The 24691-nt window shown below is 45.8% G+C and overlaps 1 protein-coding gene and 1 long non-coding RNA gene across 5 annotated transcripts in view; one reads left to right on the top strand and one right to left on the bottom strand.

Annotated features, from left to right (window-relative positions):
- The window catches only part of KIRREL3 (kirre like nephrin family adhesion molecule 3), a 559614-nt gene that overhangs the window by 331936 nt on the left and 202987 nt on the right, over nucleotides 1-24691 (top strand). The window lies entirely within an intron of this gene.
- Nucleotides 189-6700, bottom strand: LOC309605169. The gene is made up of 2 exons (XR_014231269.1): nucleotides 4270-6700; nucleotides 189-3962 (listed from the first exon to the last, which is right to left on the bottom strand). It is a non-coding gene; the product is annotated as an uncharacterized lncRNA (long non-coding RNA).

The following is a 24691-nucleotide window of genomic DNA, read 5'->3' as shown; positions in this document are numbered from 1 at the left end:
GTTCACCAGTTGCCCGACTCCTCTGTGATTGCTGATGGAAATACTAAATTTTCCTAAATGATAACACTTTTCGGGGGTAAGAATAAACACAGCTTTCACTTTTCAGACGCTGGTTGCAAAAAAACTATTCAGGGAAAATCAATCCTATTTCTCTTCTCTCAATAGGCTTTTGGCTGTCTCTTTGTTTCTCTCTTTCCTTCCTATTTGCACCTCCCTCCCCCCACTGCCATTTATTTGCTGGCATCCTAAGGATGAAAAATCCTCTTTCAAAGGCTGGATTTGGTCCTCAGCTTTGTGACTTGAACCAGGGCCTCCTGTTTTCTCGCATATCACAGTAGAGACCTCTGCTCAGGTTTTCTCAACCCTAGTTGCGCATAGAATCTCCAAGGTACTTTTTAAAATTACCCACGTTGTGAGCCCACCTTGGACCAATTAAATCAGAATCTTTAGAGGTGTCTTTAGAGTCTGGGTGTCTATTTTTTGTGCTCCCCCAGGTGATCTTAATGTGCAGCCAGCAGTGAAAACCACTATGTCTAGCCCCATCCCCAAAGCCATAGACAGTTGTCCTCAGAACCCTGTACGTGTAAACCTCACAGCTCACAACCTTTGGTTTTGTTAAGGGTTGGAGTCAGGGGTGACCTGCCAGAAACAGAGTGAGCAGACCCTCTGGCTGATAGGGAACCCACTGAAAAGACCTCATGAGTACAGATTAACCCCAGACGTAGGCTCTCTGACCTACCGAGTAATGTACCTCCTCCTTCAATTACCTTTCAACCTAGATAATTCATTTCTCATTATTATTTGGGACAGAATACAGACTTGTAAAAGTTGTAGGGGACCCCTCTCATGATTCTTGCAAAAGGCAGCTCATGAGCCTGTGTGACAATAGTATCTGTTCTGTTTGTGATAAACAGCATACAACCAAACAATGCTTATCAGAAAACCACATGAGGCATGCCCCACTGCTAGTTGCTATTTATTCTAAGAGACAGAGTCTGTGCCATTTGGGAGCTTATGTCATAAGAAAAATGACACCATCCAAAACACAGTTACCCAGAAGGCAGTTACAACTCTGTGCTGTCTGTTTTCTTTTTTTCTTTTTCTTTTTCTTTTTTTCTTAGGATGTTTTGGTTTTGAGATCTATTTGGAATGTTTCACCAAGATGTTAAATGACAGAAGAGTGTGTCTGTGACATGTAAACAGTGGTGGTTTCTTTGGAGTCTTGGTTTCTACAGAGGCTTATTCCTTCCAAGCCTTTCATCTGGTCTCACACGATTTCCCCATCTCAAATGCTGGCCTCTGTCTCATCCTTGCTATGCAAAAGCCAGAGCAAAGCAGAATCGTTTGCCAAACCCCATCCCCTGTAGCTTCCTGGATGGTGTTAATATACAGCCCAAGGAAAACCATATTGCATCTTTTATTGGTTCTTGGAATGGCTTCATCCTTTACTAACCAAGCCTCATCTGTCTCAGAGTTGGTGCATGTTCTAGCTGTGGGACAGTTTTATGGTTTACTGCCTTGGCAATCAATGTGACATGCTGAACAAGATTGCTTTCTCTAGCCTGGTAATAGTCAGGTCATCCTCAAAAGTTTGCTGCTCCTCCAATGGGCATCTGTCTGACGTTTCCATCCACTTACGTGGCTCTCTCGGGAGCTCTTATCATCCAGACAATGGGTTCCCTTCTTGGAAATGGTCCAAAACACACAGTCAGTTCTCAATTAGCCATGCTAATGGAGGCGAGCAGTGGTGCAGATAATCCAAAATAGCAGATTATCTGAAAATCACTTTTATCGGCTTGGGAACAAATGCAGTGATGCAGTGCATGTAAGTGTGTGTGCATGAGTGTGTTTCCCAGCAACGTCACATTTTCCATGGATTGTCTGTGTCTTGTATGCAGCAGAGTTTGCATTCCCTAAGGTAACATCATTTGGAAGCGAGAGTGAGCCTCCCACCTGTATCATGAGTAACAGAGGGAAGCCAGCCTGGAGTTACAGATGCTCCCGAAGGTATCTCCAGGGTGACGAAGAGGGCCATGGACCTCTGTTTCAGTAGTTTTGTGGGTACCACTGGGCTGGTCCCTTCCCACCAGGGACCCTGCTTTGCCCTCCATACCCCCCATGGGGTGGCTGGTGCCCACTCTCTGTTCCAGATCCTGGCAGGGCTGTTGGGAGTTACTCCCAGCCACTCTCTCTACAGACTGCACAATTACCCCTGCTTGGTGGCCACACTGAATTTTGATTGCCCCCTTCAACCCTGGGATGTAGAGCCTGTTAGATGCTGCTGCAGACTAAGCATCTCACAACCCCAGCCTTTCTTGGAACTTGATTGCAAGTTCTTAAGGGTCAGCTTGAAAGGAACCACATGGTGGGAAGTGGTTCTCAAACGTTATTGAACATAAGAATCACCAAGGAGTTTGTTTTAATCGCACATATCTGGGCTCTACTCACAAAAATTCTAGTTCACATGCCTGGGGTGGGTCCTTCAGTTTGCATTGTTGTCAAGCACATCACCCTTTGAGAGACTCCCTCTGAGAATCTCTGTTTACAGGACCATCTGACTCTGCTTCTGATTGACAGTGGGCAGTGGCTTGAGTAAAGATGAACATCGGCCTCTTCAGGGTCTTTTCTTCCACAAACCATTATGTTTTGGTCAGAGTTTGACTTGTGATGGGCCAGTAGAGACCATATATGCAGGGTGGGGTAACCCAGTGGGCTGGACAAAGTGTCCAGACACGTGGGTCAGTGCACCTTCTTCCCAGCCTGACCATGCACGGCCAACCCACAAGCCACAGAGCCTTCTTAAATGGTGCAATAATAATAGCTACTGTTTATTGAGTACTTATGAGTTAGCCAGCATTATTGTAAATGTTCCACATGAATTTTCTCATTGAATTCCCTTAATCCTAAGAGGTGTTATTCTTATTTGGGGAGGACCTGTGGAGAAGCTATCTCAGTCTTTGTAGAGCCAATTTTAAAATAAGAGAAAAAAATAAACAAACCCAGCATGTTTGAGACTCTTGAAGGAAAGACAGCATGTAAATCAACTAATTATTATTAACATTCATAACTATATCTTTGCAGGCAAGAGGGGAAAAATATGATTTTCTGTAGCTTTCTAAGAGATGGTTACGACTAGAGCAATTAGCTAACTAATTGGTCAGTTGAAATGGTTTTCTGTGATCCTCTTGACAGATGCCCACTGGCCTATTCTCCTTGTGAGATATAAGGGTTAGGTCAATCCAACAGCTGTGACCAACTGCCTAAAATGGGGTTGTCACTCTGGACAACTTCCTGTGCTTCAAAGATCAGGGTGGACAAAGTAACAGGTCCAATGGTTTATTTGATCACTGACTTTCTAAAATAAACAGTAAGATTCATGGTCACCTAAAGAACCCTACTCCTGGTAGACAAACCAAATGTTGTCAGTCTTGAGGCAGAATCAAGCAGGATATAATGGAGAAGCAGGCAGTAAAATAAGGCCCAGAGGCAACAAGAAGAGAAAGCTGATGACATGGAGCCCTAAAGACAAAGAAAAGGTCTTAACAAGATGAAAATCCCATTCAGGAAAGCTCTCCGACTTAGTAATTAAAGTCTACCCAGGAATGTAGGGCTGGTGAAGTATAAAAGATCAATAGGTTAAATACTTTATGTTGTTTAATCAGATACTTAACACAAATCAAATATTACCTTATTGAGGTTATAAGGCTAAACGAGGGCACCGTGGTGGTGAACAGTCATTACTGAGATACCAGTGGATCATGAAAATAGCAAGATACATCCCTGAGTCACCTCCGGCCCTGAGATGAGGAATTATATCAGAAAGCCTGTGCAGGACTAAAGTGGCATCTGTGTTTTTTTTTCTTTAGGAATAGCTCAGGGAGTTGGGGTTATGAGTTTCCCCAGAGAATTAAAGGTACCAAGTCCTGACATGTATAAAAATGTATTTTAAAAATTCCTTGGGACTTCCCTGGTGGTGCAGTGGTTGAGAATCCGCCTGCCAACACAGGGGACACAGGTTTGAGCCCTGGTCTGGGAGGATCCCACATGCCACGGAGCAACTGGGCCCGTGAGCCACAATTACTGAGCCTGCGCGTCTGGAGCCTGTGCTCCGCAACAAGAGAGGCCGCGATAGTGAGAGGTCCATGCGCCGCGATGAGGAGTGGCCCCCGCTCGCCGCAACTAGAGAGAGCCCTGGCACAGAAACGAAGACCCAACACAGCCAAAAATAAATAAATTAATTAATTAATTTAAAAAAAAAAATTCCTTGACGCTGGATACAACTACTGATAGGCAAAAGTGAGGCAGGCATCCACAGTATTCAGGACCATGGAAAGTTCCCCTGTTCTTGTAAGATAGAGCCTTCTCATTCCGTGCATTACCATGACAGACAAGACAGTGTTAGGGTATGAAGCCGCGAGTCAGTCATAGAAACACTTCTCTGAGAAGGGACCATAATTCAAAAAGAGTCATGTACCAAAATGTTCATTGCAGCTCTATTTACAATAGCCAGGACATGGAAGCAACCTAAGTGTCCATCATCGGATGAATGGATAAAGAAGATGTGGCACATATATACAATGGAATATTACTCAGCCATAAAAAGAAATGAAATTGAGTTATTTGTAGTGAGGTGGATGGAATTAGAGTCTGTCATACAGAGTGAAGTAAGTCAGAAAGAGAAAAACAAATACAGTATGCTAACACATATATATGGAATCTAAGGAAAAGAAAAAAAAAAAGGTCATAAGAAGGGATCCCATGGGGATAAGGGGTCTACCAGACCCATCCAGAAGTGGGAGAGCTGTGACTGAGCCACAAAGGAGCCGAGTGATCCTCGGGCTTTGGAGATACCGATCTTCACTGTTAAATTCATGGGCATCCAGTGGTGAGAGCTTTGTAGATTGATCATTACCTGTGCTCTGCCAACTTTGCCGGCCTTGATCTAGTCAAATTACATCCTTGTCTTTTCCAGGAGATAGTGGTAAAGCCAAACTGGAATTTTACTGAAAACTAAGAGAAAGCAAAAGGGAAAGGAACAAGAGAATTACGAATGTATTACCATCACTGAACACAGGGTTCTGTATCGACACAGTCAGATTGCACAGCTCCACCTGACCCCATCTGCAGAAACCCCAACTGGTTCTCACTCCTTCCCAGAGCCGACACAGAGCCCTCCGTGGGGTGGAGACAGACAGAGGGCTGTCTGTCTTATTGTCCCTCTCCCCTTACTCCACCTGAACCCCCATTCATCTGCAGGCCCTGGGTTTCCACAATTCCTGGCCCCTCTCTGGGTGAGAAAAAGAAAAGAACTCTGCCCTTTCTCTTCCAAAGAGCACATCCCTGGGCATCAGTTCCACCATCTCTCACCTGGCAAATCTGTGTCCTGCCCTACCTGGAGGCTTCTCCTGATCACTTCTCTTTGGCTTGGTTTTCTTGGTTCACCAAAACATGTTAACTAGCAGGGTATTAGGCTGGACTCTACTCTTTTGGAAACAAATCATCCTTTCTCTTATAGTCTCAGCCTTTGGTTTTCTAAGTGGGGCCCTCAGAGCCTTGGATTCCAGGAAAGTCCAAATTGCCTGTACAATCAATGGGGAGGCTGAGCAGGCAGGGCCCAGGACCCCACCACCCCTCGACACCCACTGCCTTAGACCTTACTGACACCAATTTTATATGTTGAGATTCCATGTAAAACCTCATCTGAAAAAAAATCTACTACTTAAGAAAAAAAGATTGGAAGCCATTATTCAAAGATTTCTAGAGACTCCAATGATAGCATCTTTTATTCTATTTCCTTCCCAAAAGATAACAAAACAATCATAATAATAACTAGCAATTGTTGAAGGCTTGTTGTGAGCCAAAGCTTTTCAATGCACTGATTTAACCCTTTCTGCAAATGAAAAAACTTCATTCTGCACATGAGGAAGCATAAAGACATTGGTGAGAAACCAGCCGAAGACCTCACAGATACGAATGGCAGAAGCAACAAGCATCTCTCCAAACTCTTTGTCCTTCTGACCTCACTCACCGAACCTTGCTCTCGTGAGCACCTGATGCTTCTGGCTCCAGAGACATCTCCAGTTTTTGACTCCTTGTGGGGAGCATAGATAATTGACAGCCCAGAGTCCAGGGAACCCACAGGACTTCCTGGCGCAGGTTCTCATCTCTGCCCACTTCTGGAGGATTCTAATTAGCTTCCAACACCTCCTCCACTCGTTCCTGGGTCCCACCCACCTTCTAGAGTCACACTGTTTTATTATGACAACACCTGAGTCAGTAACAAAATGTTAGGAACAAAAAGAGCAAGAGAAAGTTCATTTTGGCCTCAAAAGCCAAACAAAAGCTAATGTTTGCTATCGCTGCTGCTGTGGTTCCCCCCACTTTAGCAGAGTGGGTGGGATTTCCATCACGGTATTACCACCTAGAGACCTCAGCCCAGACAGGACTAAGGAGATCAGGCCACCAGGACTTTCCCCCTCATTCTGTGCCCACTGAAACAGCTTTGACACGCCTTCATACAGCTCTCGAGGGCAGCCTGCCACCCCCTGCTCCGGAGATGACAAGTGCGTTGTGAAAATTGTACCTCCGCTGTCTTCTCAAAGTGGCTTCCAGACCCCAGAGTGAGAGCACGGTAGCTCCCTTCCCTGGGCAGGAAGGAAAGCAACTCGAGAGGAGGAGGGAGAGCTTTTGAGATGACAAGTGAAGTGATTTTTAACCTTCCAAATTCAGTTGTTTGCGGGGGGGAGGGGGGAGCGGAGGGGGGTACGGGGGGGAGGGGGAAGGAGAAAAGAGGCAGGCATGATTGCTTCAGCAAGTCAGACTTTTCAGAGAAACAAAGAAGGCATTTGTCAGAGCAGAGAGCTGTGTAAACCCACGGAGAATTCAGGCAGTGAGAACCTTGGCAAGCCCCTGCCTTTGCAAGCTGTGACCTAATTTCAAGAGATACCACCTATATTGTCTCCCAAATAAACGCAGGCAACAGTAAAAGCTCTCCTGGATGAGGCTCTGACATCAGGAAAACTTATCCCAACTCAAGTGACTAATCCCCTTTCTTACCCTTTTCCCCATAACCCGACCCTGTCCCCTTCCCTCTCCTTTTCACAAATCTTTGTCAGAGCTGCCAGGTCACAATCTGCCAACACAGAGACACAGACAGCTGTGCTCTACCACCCCCTATCCCCTGTGGGTGAGACCCGTGTTTAACGCAGCCTTGGCTAGTGGGTGAGCGAGGAACGTCTCTCAACATCTTCTTCCACCCTAATTAAAATCTGGCAGCTTGAGCTGTCTTTTTAAAGCCAGGAAAGACCAAGGCATTACCTCTGGGGTGAATGAATGGCCCTCTGCAGACCCCTGACCTATTACCTAATAGGTTACTAATAAAAGTTAGGGAGAGGAGGCAAGGGCTTTAAAGAAGCAAATCCTTAAAATACTCATGGTTTAATATAAAATTGAAAAATACTGAGGCAGTATGGAAGGGAAAGGGTGTAGAGGTTTAGATACACAAGTTTCCATTGAGTCCAAGAGTCTGTGATTCTCAGGGGCTGAGACCTCCTGTGGTGTCAGGCTATGTGGCTGCAGTTGGAGAGGTCTGGAATGATGTGGTCCAAGCTCAATGCCCCCTCCAGACAGATGTGGAAGGGGGTTTCATGGCCATTACATTCTTAGGTGGGGTGACGGGTGAAAGGAGAGCATCTATCTGAAGCAAGGGAGCTTCCTAGATCATACACACTCCCCTTCATCTTTGAGTTTACAGTAGGAAATGCCTTTCTTGGAGGTCTTCCCAGAAAGACCAAGCCTGTCTCCATCTTCAGTATTTTAGAGGCAGATGCATGGAGGTAGGAAAAAGGGACAAAGTATTCACTTATAATTCCTTTCAGTTTAAGTATTCTAGATCCATCTTCTTGGGATTGGTTCTTCATCTTATCACTGAAGTGGAAAAAGTCCTGGATGTGATGGAGAAAACTCATCCCTTAGCAGCTTTCAGTGATAAAATCAGTAGCCCCAGTAGAGCAGGGGCCCTCCACCCTCTGTCCCGGTATCCTAGCCGTGAGCCCTCCTTCATCAACCTAATGATACTGAATGCAGAGATCGAAGTCAAAGAGATTCTCAAAGTAGAAATTAACGCATCCAGGCTTCCCTTGGAACCAGAGGCCGATGGTGGGGAGATTCAAGGACGTTAAACTCTAGAATTGAGGGCTGTGGCCTCGCTGTGACTAAGACTGTGATATGTGCTAGCTTTGGTTCTGGTGTGGTGGAGAATAATAGAGAATTAAAAGACTCAGCCATGCCCTCCAGGTGGTTCTGTGTAGGGAGAAGTTGGGGGGTCTCCCCCTGGATCTCCACATAGGCATTTGCAAGGTATTTTTTCAGTTACCCTTTATGGTGCGACTGAGTATGGCTATAATAGAACGGAGTTGTCATTTTCCATATGATAGCACAAGAGACAGGAGAAACTTCAACAGCCTCCTGCCCCTTCCTACTTCCCTTTCCCAGGTCTCACTGTGCTCCCCCTGTGCAATGTCAGGGAAGCTTCAGGGTCAGTTGTGGTCTTACCACATCCTGCCCAGCTTCTCCCACTAGGCACACGGGCTCCGCTCGCTGACCTGGCGAGCAACGTGTCACCCTGAATGCTGCCAGGACAGAGCTGGGACTAACTGTCCAGGTGAGCTGGAACGGAACTCAAAGTGAGGCACCTGGAGATTTCTGTTTATAGGATGCCCGCCTCTGTGGTTGCTTTTCTCACGCGATATCTGGCATTTATATTGCACTTGACATCTTTCAGAGCAGTTCTATATCCATTTCCCTATTTGAATGTCATGACCACCCTGTGAAGTATCATTATCTTCATCTTACGGCAAAGAACTGAGACACTAGAGAGAGATTCCCTCAAGGTCAAACACCTAATTACTAACTGAGACCTGGAGCCTGGCTTTCTCACTGGGTCCAGCTGGTGCCCCTTCTGCCATCCTGTTTCTGCCCATCTTTCAAAGAGCAATTGACATCCCACTCCCTCTAGGAAGCCTTCCAGGACCTCGCCAGGCCCAATGCTGTCTCCTTCTGACTATACAAAGCTCACTGTCTGCATCTCACTTGCCTGGTATTCAATCACTCTCTTATTTACTTAACTTTTCAGGTGTGTACATATATTCTTCCAAGAAAATTATAAACAAGGTGTCTGGCATACGCTTTATTATACCTGCTCCCTCTCTCCCTTCCCCCATAACAAAACCCAATTAAGGGTGTAGGAGACATTTAACAAATACCAGCTGCTGAATGCATGAATGAATGACTTTTTTAATCAAATATAAATTAAACTGGTGTCTCATCCAAAGCAAAACTTCTTTTCTGCATTAACCCCTGTGGCGCTTTTTCTAATGGCAGTAGAAGACCAGTGAGGTGGCTGGTCCTTTTGTAGCTGCTCCACCGAAGGGAACCTGAGGGAGGGAATCTGAAGGCCTCTGACCTGGTGGATTTCCTGTGGAGTAAAAATTTGGTATTAAGGTTTCGAAAAAGAATAACTCTTCAAAGTTCCCCATTTGGGGTGGTAATAATAGGGGTAGCATTAATGAGGTTATAATAACATCCTGGATGTTTGGGAGACAGTGGGGAATACAGGAGGCTGTACTGCATAGTGATTAAGTGCAGGGCTTCAGAATCAGATGTCCCCAGAGCCCCAGCCCTGCTGCTTACTGGTTGAATGAATGACTTTGGGCAAGTTACATGACCTCTTGTCCAAAGTCCCCTGACCTGTGAAGTGGAGATGATAATAGTATCTATACCATAGGGGCTGTTATGAGGATGAAATGGTATAATGTATATAAAGTGGCAACCACACTGCCTGACATTTAGCATCTGCCCAATGTACGGTAGCTATTGTTACTACGACCATAGACTCCCTGGGTGAGCTTGGTCCGGGCCCCTTCCTGCCCAGGCTCATTGGCCAGAAGGTGCCAATTCCACATTAAAAAAAAAAAAAAAAAAGAAGAAGAAGAAGCAGAAGATCCTGGGGCCCCTATCCAAAGAAGCCCATCCTTCCCTTCTGAGGGGCTGAAATCTCAGCTTTCAAGTGACCCCCAGAAGCACGGGTTCTTCTTAAAGGAATTCTCTGGACGGATCAGAGACCACGTGTGCCTGTCTCCCTCCTGGCTCAGAGTTAACAAGCCCCCGCCATCTCATCTTTTCCCCTTCTGTTAGAACAAGGTCGAACTCCCCTTTTCACCTCCTTCTCCAGTTGGTGTAATGACTTCCTCCACCTTGTCTTAAATATCTGAATTCAAAAACGTTAATTAGGGACTTCCTGCCATTTTAAGGAGGTGTCATGATTAGACCTATTATTACCATCCCAAATGGGAAAATTGAACATCGACTGCTTTATGAACCCTTTATCACAATTAATGCTGTCTCCAAAGCTTCCCATTTATTGGGTGCCCTGGTATAATCATTCCTTATATGTGTTTCAAGACTTTGTACAAGTACAAATAATTTAAACTAATTAGCTTATTATAAAAAAGGAATGAAAACAAATGGCACATGAATGAATTGTGAGGTTTCATATGGAATTAATATCTCCCTAATACCCACAAATTTGGTAAATTCCTTATGCATCTATAATCAAACCTGATGAATCCCCTAGATAATTCAGAAGTAATTATGCATGAACTGCTGCCACTTATTTTAAAGTGCTACCAAAATAAAAGATTTACCCTCAAGATCCAGTTAGGCTCCAGGATAACTAGCACTAACCAGACATGTCCCGTCAAAATCAGCCATTAAAAATTGCAGTGGCGGGCTTCCCTGGTGGTGCAGTGGTTGAGAATCTGCCTGCCAACGCACGGGCTCGAGCCCTGGTCTGGGAAGATCCCACATGCCGCGGAGCAACTGGGCCCGTGAGCCACAATTACTGAGCCTGCGCGTCTGGAGCCTGTGCTCCACAACAAGAGAGGCCGCGATAGTGAGAGGCCTGAGCACCACGATGAAGAGTGGCCCCCACTTGCCACAACTAGAGAAAGCCCTCGCACAGAAACGAAAACCCAACACAGCCAATAAATAAAATAAATTAAAAAAAAAAATTGCAGTGGCTTTGCATCCCCCCGATGCCTGCACTGACATCTGTAAAAAGCAGCCGCAAGCCTCAGAAACATGGAGTTGAGTTTTCCTTGGGATTTGTTTGTGAGATTTGGGGTGATGAGAAGGGATCCCCAGTTGGAAAAGCCACCAAGGCCCAATGAAACACTGCACACCGTACGTGATCACCAATTCCCAAGAGCCAGTCTTGATCTAGTTGAGGGATCTTGTAACAGGGAACCATTTTCTCCTTTCAACATCGATTGCAGTTTTTTGGGGTTTTTTTTCCAATACTACATACCCGTAGTGAAATCAGAGCCCTAATTTTAGCAGGCTCATTCAACCAGGCAAAATGAAATTTTCTACCCTTTGAGCTACCATAGCTTTTTATTTATTTCCAGCTTTCTTAAAATATAGCTCATTGGGGCTTCCCTGGTGGCGCAGTGGTTGAGAGTCTGCCTGCCAATGCAGGGGACACGGGTTCAAGCCCTGGTCTGGGAAGATCCCACATGCCGCAGAGCAACTAGGCCCGTGAGCCACAACTACTGAGCCTGCGTGTCTGGAACCTGTGCTCCGCAACAGGAGAGGCCGCGATGGTGAGAGGCCCGCGCACCGCGATGAGGAGTGGCCCCCGCTTGCCGCTGCTAGAGGAAGCCCTCCCACAGAAACGAAGACCCAACACAGCCAATAAATAAATAAATGAATAAATAAATAAATAAAATTTTAAAAATATATATATAGCTCATTATTTATTTTCAGACATAGCTCCTGTTTGATTGTATGTTTCTTACAGACTATGACAGTGCTATTTATTACATATAGTCATTACATATATGTGTGTACATATATACATATATATAATAAATATTTACTAAATATCTCTGTGCTAGGCACTGATATATCAATAAGTAAAAGAGACAATATCTAAGCCTTCACAGACTTGACATTCTAGTGGGGGAGACATAAAATAAACAAATAAGTAAGATAAATAATATGTCAGATGGGGATAAGCATTCTAGAGGAAAATAAAGCCAGGAAAGGGATGTGGAGAAAGGGATACGGTACAAGAGTGGGGTGCAAATTTTAAATAAGGTGGTCAGTCCCTGAGAAGCTGACAACTGAGCAATGTCCTGAAGGAAGTGAGGGACTGAGCCATGTGGGTCACTTAAGGGCAGGACATCTCAGGCAGAGGGAACAGCTAGTGCAAAGGCCCTGAGGCAGGGGCATGCCTGATGTGCTCAGGGAACAGCAAAGAGGCCACAGTGACTGGAGCAGAGTCAGCAAACGGACGAGTAGGGGATGAAGTTAAAGAGAAAACAAGGAGGCAAGACCAGGTAGGATGTTGTAAATCATGAAAGGGGTTTTGGGTTTTATTCTGAGATGATTAGGGATGGAGAAATGACACCATCTGACTTCAGTTTTTAAAAGCCTCGCCCAGACTGCGCCGTTGAAAGTGTGGGGCAGCAAGAGCCACAGCAGGGAGACCAGTTCGGAGGCTCTGGCAAGAATCTAGGTGCAGGCTCATCATAACTTGGCCCAGGGTGTAGCAGTGGGGAGTGACAACAGAGTCTGAGCTTGAACACTTTGAAGAAAGAGCCAACAGGATCTGCTGACAGATTCGACTGTCTTTGTAAACTTTTAGGCTCCCAGAAGCATACTACATACCTAGACGGTGCTGAGAAATGTTTGCTGAATGAGTAGACTAAACACATGTGTAAAGTATTCAAATAATTTGGACCTCAGCCGGGGATGGGGGGTGGGGGGTGGGGGTGGAAGCAGGTTGGGGTTGAATTTGATTTGATTAGAGGAAAAAGAGCACACCACATAACCTTCAGTCTCTCTCCCAGGGCTGAGTTGCCTTACCTAGTAGACACTCATTAAATATTTGTTGAATAAGTGAATAAACGAGTTAATTAAAATGGGAGTACAAAACCTGGGACCTTGTTCTGACTTCCAACTGAAACCCCAGCAGATAGGCCCTGCGTCTAGAGGGGCTTCTTTCTCTGGCCCCTGGCAGAGTTGCAGGGGTAAGTCTGGGCTTCATAAATATTGCAAAATGGAGCCGAGGCCCAGAAAAGTGCCTGAAATGATCATCTGGCCTCCTGTTTGTCAGTGGTGGGAAACGAGAAATACTTTCTAAGTGCTTAAATGTCATCATCATTACTAAATTGCCGTAGGAATAAAAGTTCAGTTTATACTATTGAGGATCATTAAACTCTCTTCTGAATCTGATACCAAAATTGAAATAATTGGCTCGTCGATGGTACAACACGGAATAGAACTATATCGGCTTGTCGGGGGAAGCGTTGTCTCAACATGAAGGATGGGACAGGAACTTGAGTAGGTAGATCGGTTTGGTTGGCAGAGGGTTGCTGTGTGGCAATTACAATTGACAGCCCAGATCATGATTAAAAATACTTGGAGCACAAATTTAGAGTTACAGGAAAATAAATGGATTTTGCAATTAAACCAGAGTTTGAAATCCATTGGTTTTTCCAAGGCATGGTTAAATTCTGTTTCAGGAGGTCAAGTGCAGATCTGACATACCGATACTCAGTGAAGAGAAGGTACCAAATAAGAACAAAATAAATAACAATAATAACAGATTGAGCTACAGTCCGAGAACAAAGGTGTGTTTTAAATGAAAATTATTACTCACAGATGCCGGAGCACAAACCCAGACCAATTCAGTGCTGACTCTAAGGTAGAGAGAGACCCACTGGGCGCTCATATCTTAACCTGCAGATGCTAATGCTGACCTGCGGGGGGAGGGGCAGGTTAATTAGCTGCTGGTTGTAAAGCATTATTGCCTTGCTGAGTATTATTATTTTAATAAAAGAGGCTCATGAAAACGTCTCTGGTGGTAACTCATGAAGAATCATTTTGAGGACGAGTACTCATACATCATTCTGAGTGCCGCCTATGTATCTGAGTATCAACAAAAAATTTACTGTTTAAACATAAATCTCTGGAAGAAGTTGAAGTTAATTAAAAAGGTTTTTAACAGCATATGCATTAGTATTAGCCCTGGCCCTCTTTAGCATGGAAGGAAGGGAAGGAAATAAAACAAGGTATGTGAAGAAGCAGTCAATGTAGGCATTTAATTAAATGTGATCCAAAGCATAGGCAAAGATACCACTTTATCTGCCATTCAGAGCCAGGAAAGAGAATGGGAGGCAGGGAATGTTCCCTGAAGAGCGATTCATGTTTTTAATTAACAAAGGCTTTGCGCATCCTTCCTACATTTTTTTCTTTTGAAACCTAGAATTTCATCTTGTGCCATGATGCATCTGTTCAGATATGGGAGGCTTCTGGCCAACAACTGTAGCCCAGTTTAAGTACATATCCTCTGACTTATGCCCAGCTATTACTCACCGATTGGTTCATTTATGCCACAAATATCTGTAGAGCTCTGCATGACCCACGGAGCCCTATAAACTGAGGGGGCTGCCGAGGTGGGCTGGTCTCTGCCCTCCGATGGCTCACAGTAGAGAAAGACTGACATGCCAACCAAGAGCACCACATGGTAAATGCTGAGAGAGACACGCATTCCAAATTTGGGGATCACAAATGAGGACATTTGGGTCCATGTAAAAACTACATGCTTAAGTTGGCCCAAGCCTGTGACTGCAGGAAAACCAACTTGGGAATATTTCGTTGCTTTTGTATTCTCATAACATCAGTCTGCCTGCCTCCATTTTCTCGTTCCACTCTCATTCCTAACTTTGTCCTTCCTAACTCCCAGCCTGCATCCCTCCCATGCTAGCTTCAGAATATGCCACATTCGTTCCACTTCTGCTCATTTATTCTCTCACCTATTGTTCAGCATTCTTACCCCATCCCTCAAGGTTCACCCCAAGTCCACCTCTTCCATGACGTGTGTCTTGACTCTCCTGAGCTGCGGGGGTGCATAGTAAGAGTTGGAATGTTTGCCATTTGTCAAGAGGGCTGGTCAAAAGCACCAGAATCAAACCTTGTGTGGCCAGCACCACACACTGTAGCACTTAAAGTAGTTGATGTCTTTATAACCTCTTGCTTATTACTTGTTTCAAAGATATCTCTTGACCCTCCGACTTAAGACTTTAAGGCACTTAGTAGGAAATCAACAAATTTATCCTTTATATTGCTTTGCCCAGGCCCACTTCAATTTGATCTCTTTGCCCCAATAATTCCATCCATTATAATTTCTGTCCATCCTTCTCACCTCATCTACAAGTTTTCTGGACACGACCCCATCTTCCTCTAGGATTTTCGCACCAACCTCTCAGCCCTCTCCTCTCTTTCTCATCACCTCCTTCATCCTTGGTGACTTCGGATCCTTCCAAGCCCCTGACCTCTTCAGTTTCACGCCCCCTTCACTCCAGTGACCTCTGTCTCTGCCTCTTCTGCATCTTGAAAGTCACAACTCAGAATTACTAAACATTCAGATTTTCAATTGTCAAAACCTCTCTCTATCCTTACCCATTTTGTCACTCCCTCTCGACCTACTATCTGGTTTTCCCATAGCCTTCCATCTTTTCCATCCTTTCCTGTTTTCCCACCTCCCTCACTGGCTTCACTCAGTCTGAACACAACGACCACACATTTTACCTCTACTATTGCTAACATTCCAGAATTTCTCAACTTTTTGTCCTTCTACCTGCTTGACTTTGCAGCCCCCTATTCTCAGGACCCACTATGCGCTGGATCCACTTCAATTCAAGCACGCCCATCCCAAAACTAAGAGTTATTTTATCCCCTTCTCGATCACACCCTTCCCCACACTTTCAGTCATCACCCCTAAGAAGATGACTCCACATCCTTATCTCCAGTTCTAGGCTATGCCTGGCCTTCAGGCGCATAGTTCCGGCTATATATTGAACATCTGTACATGGGTTTCCTGCAAGATTTCTAAATGACCACCTAGAGCATAGCTTACCTTCCTTCAAAAACTCTTACCTTTTTCTGTGTTCCATGAACTATAGTTGACATCATGGTCTTCTCACTTATATTTCCCTAAAGGCTCAGGGTCAGGTTCAATCCTCCCTCTCCCTCATTCTCTACATCCCATTGGTCACCAGCTCCTATTGACTCTGTTTCTGTTTCCTTTGTTTCTGTTATCACTAGCCTTGTTAAGTTCCTCATTTAATCTCACTGAGGTTACTGCTGCCTCCAAACTCATCTCGCTGTCTCCAGTTTATCTCCAGTATAATCCTACTCATTTATTGCCATATTGATTCTCCTAAAATATTGCCACTCCTTTCTCTAAAATCTCTAATAATTTACTGTTGCCCAAGGTTCAAATCCATACTCCTTAGCATAGCAATCATACGCCACAGTAGAGCCTAAACTATATCTTTGGTCTTATTTCCCACTAGTACTTGCCTCTCTTGTGTGACCTACTCTTTTCCACCTCAGTGTTCATGCTGTTCCCTCTGTCTGAAATAGCTTTTATCTACACCTGTCAAAATCCTCTCCACCCTTCAAGATCATCTCAGATACTGTCCCTCCCAACTATTGGTGAGCTTTCCTCTGTGTTTCCCTAACATTTTCTTTATTTATAATTCATTCATTCAACTAATATTTATTAAGCATCTACTATGTGCAAAGAACTTAAATATACATTATCTTATTTCATCCTTACACTAATCCTGTGAGGGAGATATCATTAATATTCTCGTTATATAAATAAGAAAACCAAAGCTAAGTGAGTTTAAATTTCCTGCCCAATATCATAAAGTCAGTAAGGGTGGAGCAGGTTTGCAAACCTAATTCTAATGCTCTTCACATCAGCCCGGAGTTACCATTCCTTTAGTACAATCTGCCTTGCATTGTATGGGAAAAAGAAACAGAGAGAGAGAGAGAGAGAGAGATAAATGGAAGGGAGGGAGCAAGGGAGGGAAGGTTGCCCAAATGCCTTTTTTTTTTTTTTTTTTTTGGCTGTGTTGGGTCTTCGTTTCATGCGAGGGCTTTCTCTAGTTGCGGCAAGCGGGGGCCACTCTTCATCGCGGTGCGCGGGCCTCTCACTATCGCGGCCTCTCTTGTTGCGGAGCACAGGCTCCAGACGCGCAGGCTCAGTAGTTGTGGCTCACGGGCCCAATTGCTCCGTGGCATGTGGGATCTTCCCAGACCAGGGCTCGAACCCGTGTCCCCTGCATTGGCAGGCAGATTCTCAACCACTGCACCACCAGGGAAGCCCCCAAATGCCTTTCTTTATCCTTCTGGATTATAGGAGCCTTGAACTCAGGAGCCATACTTGGTTCACCTTTGAATTCTTCACTTAGAGCCCGACACAGAGGACATGCTTGACAAATGTTTACTTTGTTGAACTGAATGTACAGTTTAGAGTTTTTCACATATAAAATCATAAACCTGGGAGGGACATAAAACATTATATCATCCATTCCCTTGCCTCAGAAAGACTCTTTCTATGCTCCTTTCTGGTTCCCCCTGCACCTTTTTGTGTCATTACTCCCTGAAACTCCAAGTGTTCATCACCACTTTCCTTTCCTGTTAGGTGCTCTTGGCTTTTCTGAGGCTTCTTGTTTGTTTGTGACCTATTCCCAGGTGTTAGCTTGGAGATGATGGTCACCCAAGGCAATCAGACCTGTTCTTCTTAGACTGAGGTCTTGCTTGGAAAGGGCAGAGGAGAGGGAGAGAACAGAAAGAGGAAGACAGAGTTCACGTTCCTGTGAGTCTAGCTTGAGCTTGGCCTCGTGGTAATCTGCTCTCACAGAGAGGCAGTTTCATTCCCCTCCTGTTCCCGGTAGGAGTCCAGAAGCAAGCTCAGTGTTATCCCCCAGGAATGCTTTGCCTCATGTGGGTGCAGCCACAGTATTTATAGGGAAACCTGGCACAAACAGAGCCGCTTACTGGTCTCCGAAGAGGGAACAGTGAGAACAAATCACCAACCCTGGTGAGACCGGTGCAGGAAAGAGTTTGAAACTAGGACTAAAAGGCAGGGGAGCATCTGTCAAAATCTGTTACTTAACATGCTAACGAGATTATTGGTGCGCCCCCTGTTCCCATGGGTTGTGGAGATCTACCCTTTCTGGGGGGCCTTTGGCTCTCCATGAACAGCTCAGCAGCTGCCCACTGGGACCTGAGCTCCATCTGAAGCATCCAAGGACATCTGCACATTTCACAGGGAGGCTCCTCCCCACTGGACACCTGCCTCGTGCATGATGCAAAGAGGGCCCTTTCATAAACACCACGTGGAGCCACAGAACTGACACTCTTGTCCTAAGAAACAGTGGCAGTCAGGCAGAAGCACATCCAAGCAAAGGCACCTGTGATGAGGAGTAAAATGGGCATCGTTGCATGGGTCTCTGCAGCCCTGGAGTAGCAGGACTGAGCCAGGGGACGCTGATGTTAAAGGTCAAGGAGAGGAGGAGAAAACAGCAGGGGGAAGAGGTCTGTGACCCAGAGGAAAATTAAAGGAGGGGAACCCAGGAATATTCTTCCTTGCTTGCCTGTCTCATGGGCTACTCCTCGCACTGAGTTGGGCATCCCTAAATACAAAGGTCCCCGCGGTTCACCCTGAGATTCAGGAAGAACTTATATGAAGTAGCACCAAGTAATATACAAGAGGATGCATCTTTAAGACCAAGTTGTGTGGTTCAGACAAAGTGTGACGGAGTGTGTTTACCTGACCCTTGGACCCACCTAGCCACACTTTTCAGGTGCAGGCAGCCCAGAAGGAAAAGCTGACTTGATTCAGAGGCCAAATTCTTCCCTCAGATCTATGCACGTAACATATGCAGCGAGCAGATTGGAATGATTTTGATGTTGATAATCTGACCTGACAGTCTTGTCTGCTAGTTCCAGATGAGGACATCTTTCAATACTCTGTGTGTCTGTATGTGTGTGTATGTGTGTGTGCGTGTGTGTGTGTGTGTGTGTGCGTGTGTGGTGTGTTCCATCAGTCTTGACAGCCTTCTTTCCCAAACCAAAGTGGGACCCCAAGACCCCCACCCCTCCACTGGCCATGGCTGTTCCTCCAGGTGGCCCCAACCAGTCTCCATGCTACAAATGACAGGAGCTCTCAGGGACCACTCAGCAGCTGATGGGCTCAGAAAAATCGTAGAACGTCTATGCCTTGTCTTTCTTAGCACAGTGCGGGGGGAAATAAAACAGTAATGGCCTGGGAAGGTGGGAGATTAATTGTCTTCTCTGGGCACATTCATTTCATATTCATTGTCACAGTACTGACTGTAATGAAGTTACTTAGTATTCATGCAGATGTCACATCAAGTTCCTCCATAGATGTTTTACTGTAATTTAGCATAAGTTAATGGATATCTATATTAAAGTGTTCCCAATTAAGCAAATGGCCTTTCTATTCTACAGGCCAGATTGGATTGGATAGCCATGAAGTGTAAGCAAACTAAGCCTCCTCAGATCCCAGCTTCAGAGGTCAAATCTGAAATGAGTTTAGCTCCTTCCTGCGTCTGTTTCACAAGAATCCTAGTGGCTCAAATACAGCTTTGTAATTGACTGATCCAGACAGATGAGTTGGAAAGTGGGTGATTGATGGGCCCAATATATTTAAGCAAAATCAACACTGGGGAGAATACTAATTACACAAGTCAGGCCAGCCAGCAGAGCGGACACAAGAATAGAGTCAGGATTAGCAAATCACATCTCCAGCCTACAGAGCCCCGAGACTTGCCGGAACTGTCCTGGGATGCAACTGGTGGTTATTTAGCATCTGTCTTTGAACTCTCCTAGATTAGAAGCTGCCACGTTAGAAATGGTTTATTGCAGTCAGTGGAGGTACTTTTCAAGGCTTAAGGGATTGGGTTCCATTAAAAAAAAATACAAACGACTTTTAAATGAGGTTTGGTCAAGCAAAGGAACTTTTTTTTTTTTTCCTCCTTTATGCTTACCCAGAAGTAGAAAAAGAAAAGGACCAAAAAATTCAAACAGAAATACAAATAGCTGCCTACACCTTCGCTGGAGATAGGACCGATTCAGTCAATACATAAGGTTTCTTTTTTTTAAATGTTATCAAAAGGTCAGAGCCAGTGGCCTTTGAAGGCAAATCTCATCTGACAGGGGTGGCCCTCCAGAGCTTAAGTCTCCAGATCCATTAGCACTGAAGTGTTTCTTCTGACTGGGCTTTGGGATGGCTGGGGCCCAGCCAAGTCACAAAGAAACTGTGGACTTTGGCAACACAGCCCAGGACTGAGAGACACCAGCCGGACCGATGGAGATTCCTCACACATTACTTGAGAATCTTAGTTCATCCAACAAGAAATTATTAAATGGCACTCTTCCAGGCCCTGGGGACAGAGTGGTGAGCAAAACAGAGCTTACTCATTCTAGAAAAGGAAGTGGGTAATAAATCAATATCCAGACACTCCGCCTTCTGTCTGTGGAGAGACTGGGAGATGCTTCAGTCACCACCTGGATCTTCAAGACTGAGGCTCTTTTGAACAGTGGTCCCCTCACAGCAACAGCTTTCTCAGCAAGGTTCCTGCACTAAATTAATTTCAAGCCCTCAGCCTGGACTTCCGGTCACGAAGGCTGATGCGTGACCAGGACTGGCTGTCCTGGCTGTAGGACATGACTGCAGTTATGGGAAAGTATAGGACAAGTGAGGGGAAAATAAAGAGGAGGGAATTACCCACGGACCCCGGGGCTATCCTCCCAGCCATGTGTGGGAAGACGGCTGCCCCACATCTGAGTGCTTCTGCTTAAATCGACTAATGCTCCCCATGCATACAATAATTGTTTCTGCTCATATGCACTCTGGGAGCCCAGGCCAGACCCAGCACAGAATACAGGGCAACTCTCAGAGCTTTGAGCCTAGTTGAAAAGGAGAGTTGGTGACATATGAGGAATTTCTGGCTCTCCTAAGGAGAAGACCAACTTTAGCTGCAGCCAGAGAACAGACAAGTAGGTTTTTCTAGCAACAGGAGATGGTGGAATGAAAGAGAAACATGGTGGAGCTTTGGATTCTTTAAGAACAAGAGAGGTGTTTCTATTCCCATCTCTCTGGCAGGGTTTTCTTTTAGGAAAATCCTGTCAAGAGGAAGTCACATTACCTAAATGTTCTGAGTTCTCTGATTCCAAAGCAAAGTCAGTTATTGTTCCTGTTCTGAGCTCCCCATTCTCAGGACATTACAATTCTCCCCACACATTGGAGCAGGTGTAGATTTTGTAAAGATTCTGGAGTTTACTGATCCTGGTACCACACGTGTGCCAATGAAAGTGAACACTGCAAAGCTCAATTCTCTTCATTCCTTGATCTTTAATGCAAGTGTCCCCTTCTTCAGAGCAGCTGTCCCTTTCTGCCCCTGACCCAGATGTCTCTCCTCAGGCTCCCGTGTATCACATCACATGGGAGCATGTATCACACTGTACAGTGATCTCAGTTAACTTCCCAGTCTTCCCACCATCACCTGTGTGTCCCCAAAGCCGGGCTAGGCTTGGTACACTGTAGACATTCTGCAAGTATTATTAAATGAAGAACCGGATGGATGGATGGATGGATGGATAGACAGATGTTGGAGTCACTGATTATTAGCTTCTGCTAGCCAAATCTTTCTCTGCACTTTTATCCTTTTTTAAGTGACCGACCTTCAAAGGTAGCCAGCCTGAGGGAGAGAAACAGGTCCCCATTTTCCAAGTAGGATTTTTATCAGCCCAGACAGCACTAAGCCATATTTTTAATCAGGATTTAGACCTGATTCTTTTTTTTTTTCTTTCTTTTCTTCCAGGAGTAGGAATTGAAATAAACCCATAGGTAGGATTTGCAAAGACAAGCTAGCTAAGTGTGCCTGCTGGTTCTGGGTAAACGGGTAGGCAGAGGCTTGGACAAGAGGCTGGAGAAGAGAAGAGAGGAGGCTTCCCGGAGACTGACCCATAGTGCTAAGCAGGGAATGTGGCATCTGCAGTGGGAACATGAGACCAAAGGCCAGATGAGGAGCAGACATTGTTATAAATGCATCTGGAGCCTTTGCATTCAGAGCAAAAGAGAGAAGAAGTGCCAAGAGGGTGGTTGCAACCTGACTCACCCATGCTGCCACTGCTAATTACTGAAATTTCCCAGGTACTCTGAAATCAGCCCATATGGAAATCAAAACAGCTCACCCATGAGGAAGCTCTGTCCTCCACCCCGGAAAACGTGTCCAGTTAAAAATCTTCCTTTAGGCTGGAGCTAGGCTTTCCAGAATATAATGAGGAGGTATCGTGATGCAGTGAGGGAGGAAGAGTAAGGGCTGAGTCATCTTGGAGTGGGGGCAATCTCACCACCCCGCCTTCTTCCCCTCCCCTAAGCAGGCTTCAAGGCCAGAGAAATAAGCGGAAGAAGGGAGGTAACCTGGTGTTTACTAAGTACCTATCCTCCTAGGTGCTTTCACACATCATCTCTTTTTATCCCTCCGTCATGCAGTGTAATAGGTGTCACTCTCATTGTACCGATGAGGACACAGACTCGATGACATCGAGCCACTTGCCTAAGGTCACACAGTAAGTAGTTAAACCAGGATTCAGATTCAAGCTCAGATGATCTCGACTCCCTGTGTGGTGTCACCGCTGTCACCCCACTCTGAGGAGGCACAAAGAGCTCAGCCCCTCCGGCTGAGACCATGCAGAGCAGCAGAGCAGGATCCCAGGCAGATACGGAGAGCGCTGCGAGAGTGCACCGCACGGGGTGTGGAAGCGCCACAGACAGCAGCGCTGGGTCCAGGAGGGCAACACGGAAGACCGGAGACCAACAGAGGAACCGGAGGGCAGAGAGATCTGGGAGGCAGGAGGAGGGCCCAACGCTCGACATCCTGTTTGTGAACCCAGTATTAAAGCAGAGCTGCCACATACCTCTCGGCTTCATACACTTCTCCTGTCAGGGCCCATGCTAAGGTCTGGGCATCACTGAGCCCTCAAGAGGACAAGTACAGGAAGGGGGAAAGAGGAGGACAGCTCATTTCTAGGGCTTCTGGTCTTATACGCCGGGGGTTCCTTACATGCCTCCTCACTGACCCTCCCAGCTCTCTGAAATGGATATTTTCTCCCAGTTAAGCAAAGATGGTGAGCTCAAGAATAAAATAACAGCAAGGTCCACATTTATTAAGTACCTAGTACATGCCATACCTGTGTATGCCTGTATATCCCTTATCCCATAATTCTATGAATATCTAAGGATAATTCTATTGCCATTCCTGTTTTTACAAATGAGAAAGCTGAAATTTGGAGTGTTCTGTGATTTTCCTAAGATCCTAAAAATAATAAGCGGCAGAGCAGAGATGTCTTCCCATGTCTGTCACACTAGGGGGCGGGATCTGAGAGCTGACTTAGACTCAGGGAGATCCGAGTCTCATAGGAAACATCACTTCCTTCGCTGATCCCTCTCACTTCCTGCAGGCCTGTCGAGCCTTCCCGTGACTTAAAAATAGCCAAGTTATTCACAGAATTCTTTAGTGTTTTCACACTGGGAATGAGAAACCAGGGAGGATGTCTCAGAGGGGAAGGCAGGGCCTCTCCTTCACCCCTCATGCCTGGGATACACTCAGCTCTTTACAAGGTATTTTCATACCTGTTGGCTCTTCAGACTCTCACAACAACCTAAGGTAGGTAGAGCAGGTATTTCCATCCCCATTTTACAGATGAGGAAGCTGAGGCCCCAAAAGGTTTTGCAACCTGACCAAATATCCAGTTGGCATTAAAGCCATGTCCTCGACCTACGTCTCTCTGGCTCCTGACCCAGGACCTCTGCTCTCTCTGATCTGGCAGGGGTGCTCATCCCTGGGACACACAGTGACATGCTGAGAACGCATCCCAGCCTCCAGCCGTCTCCACACTCCCAGTCCCTTTTCTTCCAGCCATCTCTGGCACCAGGCCTTTGACCACTGTTCAGCCCCAGCCCCACTGTCCTGTGGCCCAGGAGCCTGGAGGTACTAAGGGCCTTGGAGCCCCTCAGTCACACTGGCCCTTTTAAATTAGGAAGCTTCCCTGCTCCTGCTAAGCCTAATGTAACCCTCAAGTCCAACCTCCGTGGGACCAGGGAGGAAAAAAACTGGGGACAGTGGTTTGCTCTGGACCAGGAGGGGATATAGCTCTGCCTTTGAGACTCAGAAGGTTTTTAAGGCCAATCCTTAAAAGAAAAAGTGTTCACTGTGCTCAATCTCAGACTTAGCATTACTCCTGATCTAGGAGAAGTTTAGGGTCAAGTAGGGCCCAGAAGCTGGAAATGGCCGCATTTCCTAACCAAGTGCAGCAACTAATACTCCGGACTACATGAGAGGCTGTACTGGCTTTCTTCCCTGGGTGCACAGACCCTCTCCCCTCTGCTCCCCAGAGAGCAATGAGCCCCTCTTGGAGACCAGAGAGGCAAAAGGTATAATGGAAAGAACACCAGCAAGGGCCGCCATAGCCAAGAGGGGCCAGACCTGTAGCCCAGGGCTGAGAGTGGCTTTTTTTTGGAACTCTGATTCTTTACTGAACAGGGAGCAAGTGGTACTGACTGGGGCAGGGGGGGTGTGGAAATGGGGTGTGAGGAGGGCCGGATGAGGGAGACTGTGATCCCCCAACACATTCCTGCCAGGTATACCCAGAGCCAGGCTAACCAAAGACACCTGGTTCCCTTTGGTACTTTTTTGAGAAGAAAGGCATACCTTAAACCCTCAGGACCCAAGAATCAAGCCTT

This window comes from Balaenoptera borealis (assembly GCF_965194805.1).
Source record: "Balaenoptera borealis genome assembly, chromosome: 11".
Taxonomy (NCBI): domain Eukaryota; kingdom Metazoa; phylum Chordata; class Mammalia; order Artiodactyla; family Balaenopteridae; genus Balaenoptera; species Balaenoptera borealis.
This window is presented reverse-complemented; position numbering and strand designations above follow the sequence as displayed.